Source organism: Grammomys surdaster, unplaced genomic scaffold (genome assembly GCF_004785775.1).
Source record: "Grammomys surdaster isolate TR1022 unplaced genomic scaffold, NIH_TR_1.0 139, whole genome shotgun sequence".
NCBI lineage: Eukaryota > Metazoa > Chordata > Mammalia > Rodentia > Muridae > Grammomys > Grammomys surdaster.
Window position 1 is genome coordinate 10585076 of NW_021604597.1, and position 9895 is coordinate 10594970.

General features: G+C 38.1%; 1 pseudogene; it reads left to right on the forward strand.

Annotated features, from left to right (window-relative positions):
* The first annotated feature begins 1994 nt into the window (after positions 1-1994).
* LOC114618003 lies at positions 1995-9665 on the forward strand (annotated as a pseudogene).
* The last annotated feature ends 230 nt before the right edge of the window (positions 9666-9895 follow it).

A 9895-nucleotide genomic window follows, 5' to 3' on the forward strand; every position in this document is an offset into this window, starting at 1 on the left:
TTGATCTAATCCTTATATTCTCAAGTTATATGATGATCTTTACCTATATTTCCTAATAGCATTTTCTAAGTTAGCTAAACACCTTCATCATATGTAACAAAGTTGCTCTTGAGTGTTATTCTAAGCGTAATTTTCCTCTTCCACTACTCTTCATATTAAGCCCACTCTTTCAAGTAGAGAATATGAAAATTTACATAAAACTTTGTCATTTAGTTTATCAATTTCTCTAATTCTTTTTCTCTAGCTATGCTTCCAAGTAGGGCATTTTGATATCTGCACACAGCAATTTCCTCATTCCATCTTGTGTTTATATCTCACTTCTTCCTAATGTGCATTTGTCTTTGCCAATAATTCCAGAACAATGTACATAATGGATGTACATAATGGAGGTATTAATGGCTGTTATCATCTTGTTTGTGCTGCTAATGGCAATGTCTCTGTCAGTGGCTTACTATTAGGTTTATTGATGCTAAGTCGATTGAGAGAGGTATATATATATATATATATATATATATATATATATATATATATATACTATTATTATTTTAAAAGCATCCATTTTTATTCTTCCAAAGATGTTTCTGAAGTCCTGTTTTTTTAGTTTGTGGGGATACATACATCTCCATTCCTTTCTGATGTAAACATGTTGCTGCCTGCTGTATTTTCTAGAGGTCATTTCTTTTTTCTTTTTTTCACTGTTTCCATAACACCCTTCTTAGTGCTATGCTGTTTTCTTCGAATTATACTGACTTAAAGAATAAGATATGTATATTGAGTAGAAAAATCACCTTTAAAATCCAGGTGCTATACTTAAGGACAATTTTCTAAGTACTTCTGACTCCCTAAGTACAATATCTCCCTTTCCTGTTTTCCTTCTTTCTTTTTTAACTTTTTATTGATTTTTTTTGAGAGTTTTATATCATGTACCCCAGTACCAGTCATTAATCTGTCCCTTTGTATCAGGTCTTTGCCCTTGTAACCTTCACCTCAAAGGAAAATAAAGAATAAAAATAAAGAAAAAAAATAATGCAAATCAAAAGCTGTAGTGTGTCACATTGTCTCTCACTATATATGTTTGTTCATACATTTTTACTTGCAAATGCTCATTTCAGTGAGTCATTGGTCTGATTTGAGGCCTGTGGTAGTTTGAATATGCTTCACCTAGGGAGTGGCACTATTTGGAGGTGTGCCCTTGTTGGTGGAAGTGTGTCACTGTGGGCATGGCCCTAAGAGCCTCCTCCTAACCATGAGGGAGCTAGTCTTCTCCTAGCAGCCTTCAAATGAAGATGTAGAATTCTCAGCTCTTCGTGTACCTTGCTTGGCTGGATGCTGCCATGTTCCTGCCTTGTTGATAATGGACTGAACTTCTGAACCTGTAAGCCTATCCCAATTAAAAGTCCTTATAAGAGTTTCTGTGGTCATGGTGTCTATTCACAGCACTAAAACTTTAACTAAGACAAGTTCTCTGGCATCTGCTCCACCGTCAATACTGGATTCTCACTGGGACTCCTTTTGGATATTCTGTTGTTGCCCTGTGTCATAGAGTTCCTTCAACTTTGGATCTGCAGGCTGGTCCTTTCACGTGCTCCAGAAGTTCATAGATGAACTAGCTATCAGAGTGGGCCAACTCAAGTGGGCTTGGGTGGTAGATAAGTTGGACACCCTGCCAGTCTTTATGGAACCATATCATCATGGACAGTTCTCCACACTGCCCCAGCTAGCTAACCCAGTGCTGTAACCATCAGCATGGAACAGGGTCAGCTCTCCTGTTCTCAGACCTTAGAGTCTGGCTAACTCTCATCTTTGTCAGCGGGGCCAGCTCTACTGTACTGCCCAGGAGAGGTGTCTGTGTTGCAGCTGATAAGAGCAGGACCACTTCTTTTGCTTTTACACCTTCAGGGCCAGTTTTCTTACAATGCTCAGGTGAGAGGTGGAGTTAGTACTGCACAGTCCTCAGATAACAACTGCAGTACTACAATGCAGTAGCCCAGACCATGGAAGGTCACCTGGCCTTTGATAGTGACAGACCCTTGCTACCCCTTGGTGACAGCATGTACCAGGATCTCATCATGGCCTTAAGTGGCTTTGCCAGCTATTCCCATCAGGTTCCTCACTATCCTCAACTCTCCAGTTCTGGCTCTCCTTACTGTGTACACATCCACATTCTCTGCTTCTCTTTCTCTTCTATTTTTCTACCACTTGACTGTCTTAGTGGCACTCTGGTCTTCTGTTTGTCTGGGGTCATCTTTGAATTGCTCATGCCACCTAGCACCGGGCAGGTATCTGCTAATTGGGATAACAGTACAATGGGATATTACAGTTCAGAAAAAGCACTTCCTTCTGGGAAAGGTTACAGTGCACACCATGTGGCTGGGTTTCAAATGAACACACACATACAGACACACACACACACACACACACACACACACACACACACACTATATATATAGCAAAAACATCTCCACACTAGAAACAATCAGTGACCATTTTAAAGCAATTCTTTAAATTCTTTAAACAAAATTTTAAACAATTCTTATTAAATTCCATAAAATTCTCTCAACCCAAATCAATACTTTCAATTTTTCCCAATTTTAAATTTTTGTCATAAACAAATTTAAAGTGTCATATAACAACCATTTGTCTACATAATGGTATATCAACCAGCTGATTGGAAGCATAATGTCACCTGAAAATTTTAAGTCAGCCTCAAGGAAATCATAATATAAAATCCTAGGTAGATTGTAGCTTTATGAGATTTTGGAAATCAGTTTCTCTCCACTGTATAACAATATTGAGCATAATAAAGATTAAAAGAAAATCTGTTTCAGAGTGTATTATTCAGATAAATGGGTATACTGTTGAAAATTGGAAGTTGAGGGCCTTGAAAGGCTTTTCTTCATATTATTTTTCAGGAAGAGTATGTGACATATGCCAATCACCACCCTTGTGAGTTTATAGTCTTTCTAAAACGTATGTTTCTAAGCCTTTCTAAGACTAAGTAGTGACTAATAGGTGTTGGGAATGAATGGTAGTCTATTCGTGGAGAATGTATGGGCAGTTTGAAGATAGTTTTCAGGAACATATTTATAAGTTTGAATACTGTCTAGCTTATGGGCTCCAAGTAACAGTAGGAAACATTTTATTTTTTTAACTTTAAAATTTTTACCTGAAATGACTCTGTAGTGTCTCAGAAAAACCAAATATATTTTTTAAGGTAGATATTTTTCATCTTCCCTTTTTAAAATATTTTTTTCACATTAGATTCCAGTGATAGCCCTCTTCCTCTTCCAGTCTCGCCCTTACAAATGCCCCCTGCCATTATATTTTCTTCTTCTCATCAGAGAAGGGGAAGCCCCCTTGGAGTTCACCTCACCTTGAAACATCTAGACTCAGGACTAAACACTTCCATTCCCACTGATGTCCAACTTGGCAGTCCAAATACAGGAAAAGGAGCCAATGGCAGGCAATAGGGTCAGAGACAACCCCATTCCAATTGTTCGGGGACCCACAAGAAGTCCAAGCTGCACATCTACTACTGATGTGTAGGGGCCTCAGGTATAGCCCCTGCATGCTATTTGATTAGTGACTCAGTCTCTGTGATCCCTCATGGGCCCAAGTGAGTTGACTTTGTAAATCTTCTTGTGGTGTCCTTGATCCCTCCGGCTTGCTCTATCCCCACTCTTACACAAGACTGCCAAGAATATTTGACACCTTGGAAACCATGCATAAAAACGTTTTATGCATCTTTGAAGGTTACTTAAAATCGTGTGGCAACATTATTGGAATCAAATTTCCTTCGTGATTACCGTGCACAGGAAAACACTTTACTGGATGGCCTGGTTAAAATATTAGTTATTTCTTATGTTGTATTTACATTGCATCAAATATTCCAACTCTATCCCTTTCAACTCTTAGTACTGCCTGTTTGGTACATAACACTACATATTTATTTGGTTACTTGTTAATCATCTAGATGAGTTAAAACACATGGGAAGATACATATAGGTTATGCTCAAGTATTTTGAATTTCAAAGGACTTGAGGATTTTAATTTTTGGAAAAAGCTCCTGGAACTTAGCTCTTGAGAGGTCTTAGGAGTGACCATACTTTTAAGATGAAAGATACACTTGACAGTAGCTCTGCTAGTTAATATGGTCTTAATACAGGTCAAGTTTTACATCTTACTTATACTAGATTTCATGTTTTAGTTCTCAATCACTTCTGTTGAAGCAGAAAAGTAGAGTTTGAAGTATTAACAATCTTTGATGTTGAGAAAATAATGCTGTAACAGCAGAATACAATCCAAGGTAGGGAGAAAGCTGGAATTCCAGTGTCCGACAGGAATTATGTCTTCTCATTCACAACCTGGATATTGCTGATCAAGTCACTATCTTGCTCCTTAGTGAGAGAAAATTGCCATGCTTAAAGTTAAGTGAGACTCTTTCTGTGAAAGGATTATATGACTCTAGATAATGATTGTTATGTTTTCTGTTCTCTCAAGGACAAAGGAGCAGAACATTTTAGGGATTGAGAATCCCTGAAGGCCACAAGAACTGAGAACTGAGAACCATGGTTCCTGTTAGGCAGTCTAAATGAGCATGTTTGTTTAGATTTATTTTCTCTGTTGATGCCAATCCTCCTTGCTCTTTATTAGCAGAGTGTTCTCTAGCTCTATGAACAGTTGTGATTTAAAGTTTAACTTGATAGAATATACTCTCCTAAGTATTATATATATATATATATATATATATATATATATATATATATATAATCAGAACAAATTTGACAGTGATGCTAATACAAAATTTATGAGATAAATGAAACAAAGTTAACACTTCTTATGGTGAAGATAGCTTTTAGAATTTAATACTAAAGAAAAATATTCTAGTAAGATTAGAAAAATATCTACACATGCAACTTAAATGAAAATTTAATCAGCAGATATATGAAGTTTTGTTAATGTTACTTATTAAATTTTTAAGCATTCTGCATTTTCTATTGTTAATGATGTCATAAAAATCTTAAGAAACATCTGTGTTTTGAGGGAAAGAATAAATATTCTTACAAACATAAGTGTGTGTAAAATTTGGAATTGATAAAAGTTGCTAACATGCACAAAACATGAAAATGTACAAAGGATCAACAGGTCTTGCAAACAGAGCAGTTTTTTTTTTTGTAATGATAAAGATGTATGTACTTGGTAATTGTGGTAGTTTGAATATGCGTGGCCCAGGGAGTGGCACTATTAGGAGGTATGGCCTTGTTGGAGGAAGTGTGTCACTGTTGAGCTTATAGATGCTTGAAAGCCAGTCGTCTCCTCTTTGTCTTCATTATAAGATGTAGAACTCTCGTCTCCTCCAACACCATGTCTGCCTGCATGTTGCCATGCTTCCAGCCATGATGATAGTGGACTGAACCTCAGAACCAGTAATCCAGGCCCAAATAAATGCTGTCCATAAGAGTTGCTTTGGTCATGGTGTCTCTTTACAGCAATTGAAACTCTAACTGAGATAGTAATCCACCACAAGATTATCTAAAATCAACCGCTATTGACACAATTGAAAATTAATAACAAGAAACAGCACAATTAATTGTCAGGTACTTGGCATGGGAGATTTCTTATAAATATTGTCCACATAAACATGCTAATATGCACAGCACATGGTCACTAAGTAAATATTTGGAAAAATAGATTTTTAAATAGAGGAATATGGGAATGTAGCTCAGAGATATAGTGTTTGCTTTGCATGTATGTAATCCCTGGTTCCAGTACTCAGTCTTGCTTTTTAGGAAGTAGCTAAACTGGACTAGGGGGAGATGTCACCCACCCCACACTTTGACACTTATGACAGGTGGAAGAGTTGCCCCAAAGGTCATGAGAGTAGGAGAGCTGGCCCTGCACCTCACTAGCTGTAAACCTCAGGAGAGTGGCCCTGAACTTCACTTGGACAGCATAAGAGAGTTGGCCCACCCCTAGCATCTACCTCATCCATGATCTGCTGGAGTACACAAAGGGGCTAAAGGGCCATTCTTATATATCAAAAGCTGTAGGATCTCCATGATACAAGGCAACAACAGGATATCTGAGAGGAGTCCCAGGGTGGATACATTATTGATAGAGCCAGAGGCCTTGAACCAGATCAATATCTCACTGCAGTGAACATTTGCAAGTAAAGAAGTATGAACAAAAGTGTATACTCTGGGAACACTCTGATACACTGTAAGTTCTACAATGTGTTTTGTTGTTGTTGTTGTTGTTCTTTTTCTTTTTAGGAGAGAGGTTCCAAGGGCAGAAGACAGGTAAGAAGTGACTGGAAGATGGGTGAGGTTGGAGAATATGATGTAAAAATCACAAAGAATGAATAAAATATTAAATAAAAAATAGATAAACTTTCCCAATTATCTGCAATGAGTGTGTTCCATGTTATAATTATGAACAAACCCCATGAACGCACCTTACTTGTTTAAGAATTTTAAAGCAGAGATGTTTGTCCAGAATAGAATTTATTCATTGAGGTGATTAAAAAATTTCAGTTAAACACAATTTAATTCCTTGTGGTGTTTCGTATCTTTTGACTATAGTTCATTGATTAATTGATTTTTAATTTGTGTTATTGAATGGTATCTTACTCAAAAGATAGGAGAATTTCTTCCATCCCAAGGAGACTCTCATTCTCGTTCTCATTCCAGATTTTTCTGGATGCAAAAGGAAGATGATATAGCTAGTTTAAAAATGTCTGCCCCAGTTGGCCTATGGACATACTGTCTTATTTCATTGGGTTCTGGGTGTTGTCGTTTTTTAAAAAAAATTAATTTTGATATCATAATGTAATCACATGTCTCCCATAGCTCTTTGTGTATGGTTGAGGCCTAATAGACTCTATCTTTCTAATTTTGCATGCTTATTGATTGGTGTTGAATCATTCAGCTTATTTTGAGCATGTTTTAAAATGTGGCCTTTATTGTTAATTACATATATATATAGTTTTAGGTGGACTACCTAGCTGTCATTGAATGGAAAACTTGCTACTTACAGTTCTGCAAAAGACAAAAAAGAATCTCTATTCCACAGAGCCACACAGAGAAGTGCAAGGCTAGGGAGAAAAATGAAATGGCAAGAGCCCATATTTTGCTGCCTTGAGAAGCAGCATAGGCAATGTGAGGAAGCTCCTAACTGACTGGTTTTAAATAAACCCAAACCATAGGTATAGGCCTGACTCTATGTGTGTGAGACATTTGCTCACCAAACAATTAGTCCCTTGAATATATAGCTCAGTAGAGTTTGGAGTTGCTTTGAAGTAGGCTGTGGGTTGCTTGGTCTGCATACTGTTGGCAAGTGCAGTTCTTTGATATTGAAACATTTGCTGGCAAGTGCAGCCCTTTGTTGTCTCCAAAACATTGACTGACCTTAGGAGAGTCTGATGTTTTAAGGGCTCATATACTAAAATATCTATGAAAACTGTTAGTAAGTACAGCCTTGATTCTTACACACATTCTTAATATAACTAGGAGCTAGATATTAGCTGCTCTCCTAGCAGCTAAAATCTCTAATGCCTATGATCTCCTGCTTTTACTTTAAATCCTAAATTTCAACTTCTGCCAGTATCTTGTCTGGATATGCCTCCTTTGGTCCTAAGGCTATTTGTCATTTTCAGTTCACCTTGTATGGGACTGAGGCAGTCATGGTTCCTGTGCAAACTCCAACATGTCTAGAATCAGATTTAGACTCAAGTCATATCTCTGAACACTTGTAACTTTCCTTCTTTGCTATGATTCATGGCACCTTGGAAGCCATACTCTCTTAAAGTACCAATGTCAAATTGATACAGCCACCCCTGCTTGAAAATCCTGCTCAGCTGCATTTCTATGGGGCTAACATTTGAGCCCAATTTCCTGGCTTTCTGTCTGTTCCTTTATTCCAGCCTTTCTAATTTGTCTCCTCCAAAAATCAGAACATCTCTCTTCCTTTCTGTCTTGGAAAAAGAGAATTTATACGAGACTCCTACTTTTTCCTTCTCTACAGCTCAGAAAACAGCTATGAGGTGGGAATCAAGTAAGCCCAGCTTTAGTGGTAGGCTTCTTAAGGAACCAGAGGTAAGTGTCATTGGTGCTGAACTTATGATGGCTCACTGACTATTAATGGCTGAGTACTTCACATTCCCCAAATTTACACCTTACAGGCCTAACCTCCATTGTGATGGTGGCAATTGGAGTTGCCTTTGAGACACAGTTAGATTTACATGAGGTCTTGTGAGTGGTGCAAAGAAGCAGAATTACTGACTGAGTCAGAAGAGACACCAGAGAACTGACTTACTCTTCCAAGAAGCACTATTTCAGGAGAGGCCATGTGAACACACAAGAAGAAATTAAGCCCTCTGTAAGACTGGAAGAGTAGCCTCTTCATGACCTTACTATGAAGGCATGCTGATGCCAGGCTTCTAACCCCAGAACTCAGAGAGAACAGATATCTGCTGTTCAAGTCTCTTTCATGATACGTTGTGATAGCAGCTCAACCTAAGTGAGTACATCAACACTGTGCTTACCACAATCTCATTATAGTAAACTTTTAGTTCCAACAGAAAACATTTAACTCCTCTGTATATCTCCTTTTCTCCAAGAGGCACCTTTTCAAATTGTGGTTTTCTATACTTTAAGATTGCTTTGGCAAAATTGACGGTTCTGCGATGCTCTTACCATACTCTAATAGAGATTAAAAACAATTCCCTGAAATTTAGAGCTTCCTTCCATTCTCAGAGTCATCCTTATTTGTATAGACCCCTGCATCGACCACTGGGTAGTCTGGCTAGAACTGAAAGCAGGGGTTCAATGTAAATGGTGTGCAACATAGATCAGTCTTGCCACACTGGAAATAGGAAAACACACAGCTGCTAGTCAAAAGCCAGCTGGACAATACATCCCCAGTCACTTTCCACACTCAATCATGTGTAATCTCTAGTCTCTCATCCATGAAAGACCAAAGGTGATAGAGTGGCAAGTGCTCCAAGGGACTATTTAATCTGTGCTGTGACTTTTCACAGCAGGCTGTAGTTTCCATATAATTTGTTGCCTTTGCTCTTTCTGGCTCATATACTGTATGGCCAAGGAAGGCTTCTGAATAGGTTTGGCATGGACAGGATCTATGAAGGCCAGGTGGAGGTGAATGGAAATGAATACAATGTGGAGCATTGACGGTCAGCCTGGTGCCTTCACTTGCTATTTGGATGCAGGTCTTGCCCGAACTACAACTGGCAATAAAGTTTTCGGGGCCCTGAAGGGAGCCGTGGATGGAGACTTGTCTACCCCTCATAGTACCAAACGATTCCCTGGTTATGACCCTGAAAGCAAGGAGTTCCATGCAGAGGTACGTTGGAAGCACATCATGGGTCAGAATGTGGCAGACTACATGCGCTACCTAATGGAGGAAGATAAAGATGCATATAAGAAACAGTTCTCGCAGTACATCAAGAACAACGTAACTCCAGACATGATGGAGGAGATGTATAAGAAAGCTCATGCTGCTGTCACAGAGAATCCAGTCTATGAGAAGAAGCCCAAGAGAGAAGTGAAGAAGAGGTGGAATCGTCCCAAAATGTCTCTTGCCCAGAAGAATGACCTGGTTGCTCAAAAGAAGGCAAGCTTCCGCAGAGCTCAGGAACGGGCTGCTGAAAGCTAAATCAGTTTTCAATGAAGATTTTTTTCATAAAGACAATAAACGTATTGATCAAGCAAAAAAAAAAAAAAGAATTTAGGATTAAATCTAAAATATAAATTTTAGAATTGTAAATCTATCAATCATAGCCTTCATAAATTTATACATATACATTTAAATTTGTATTATATTTAGAAAGTTTCACTCATTATTCAAATTCACAAAATCTTTTTATTAAGATATGGTC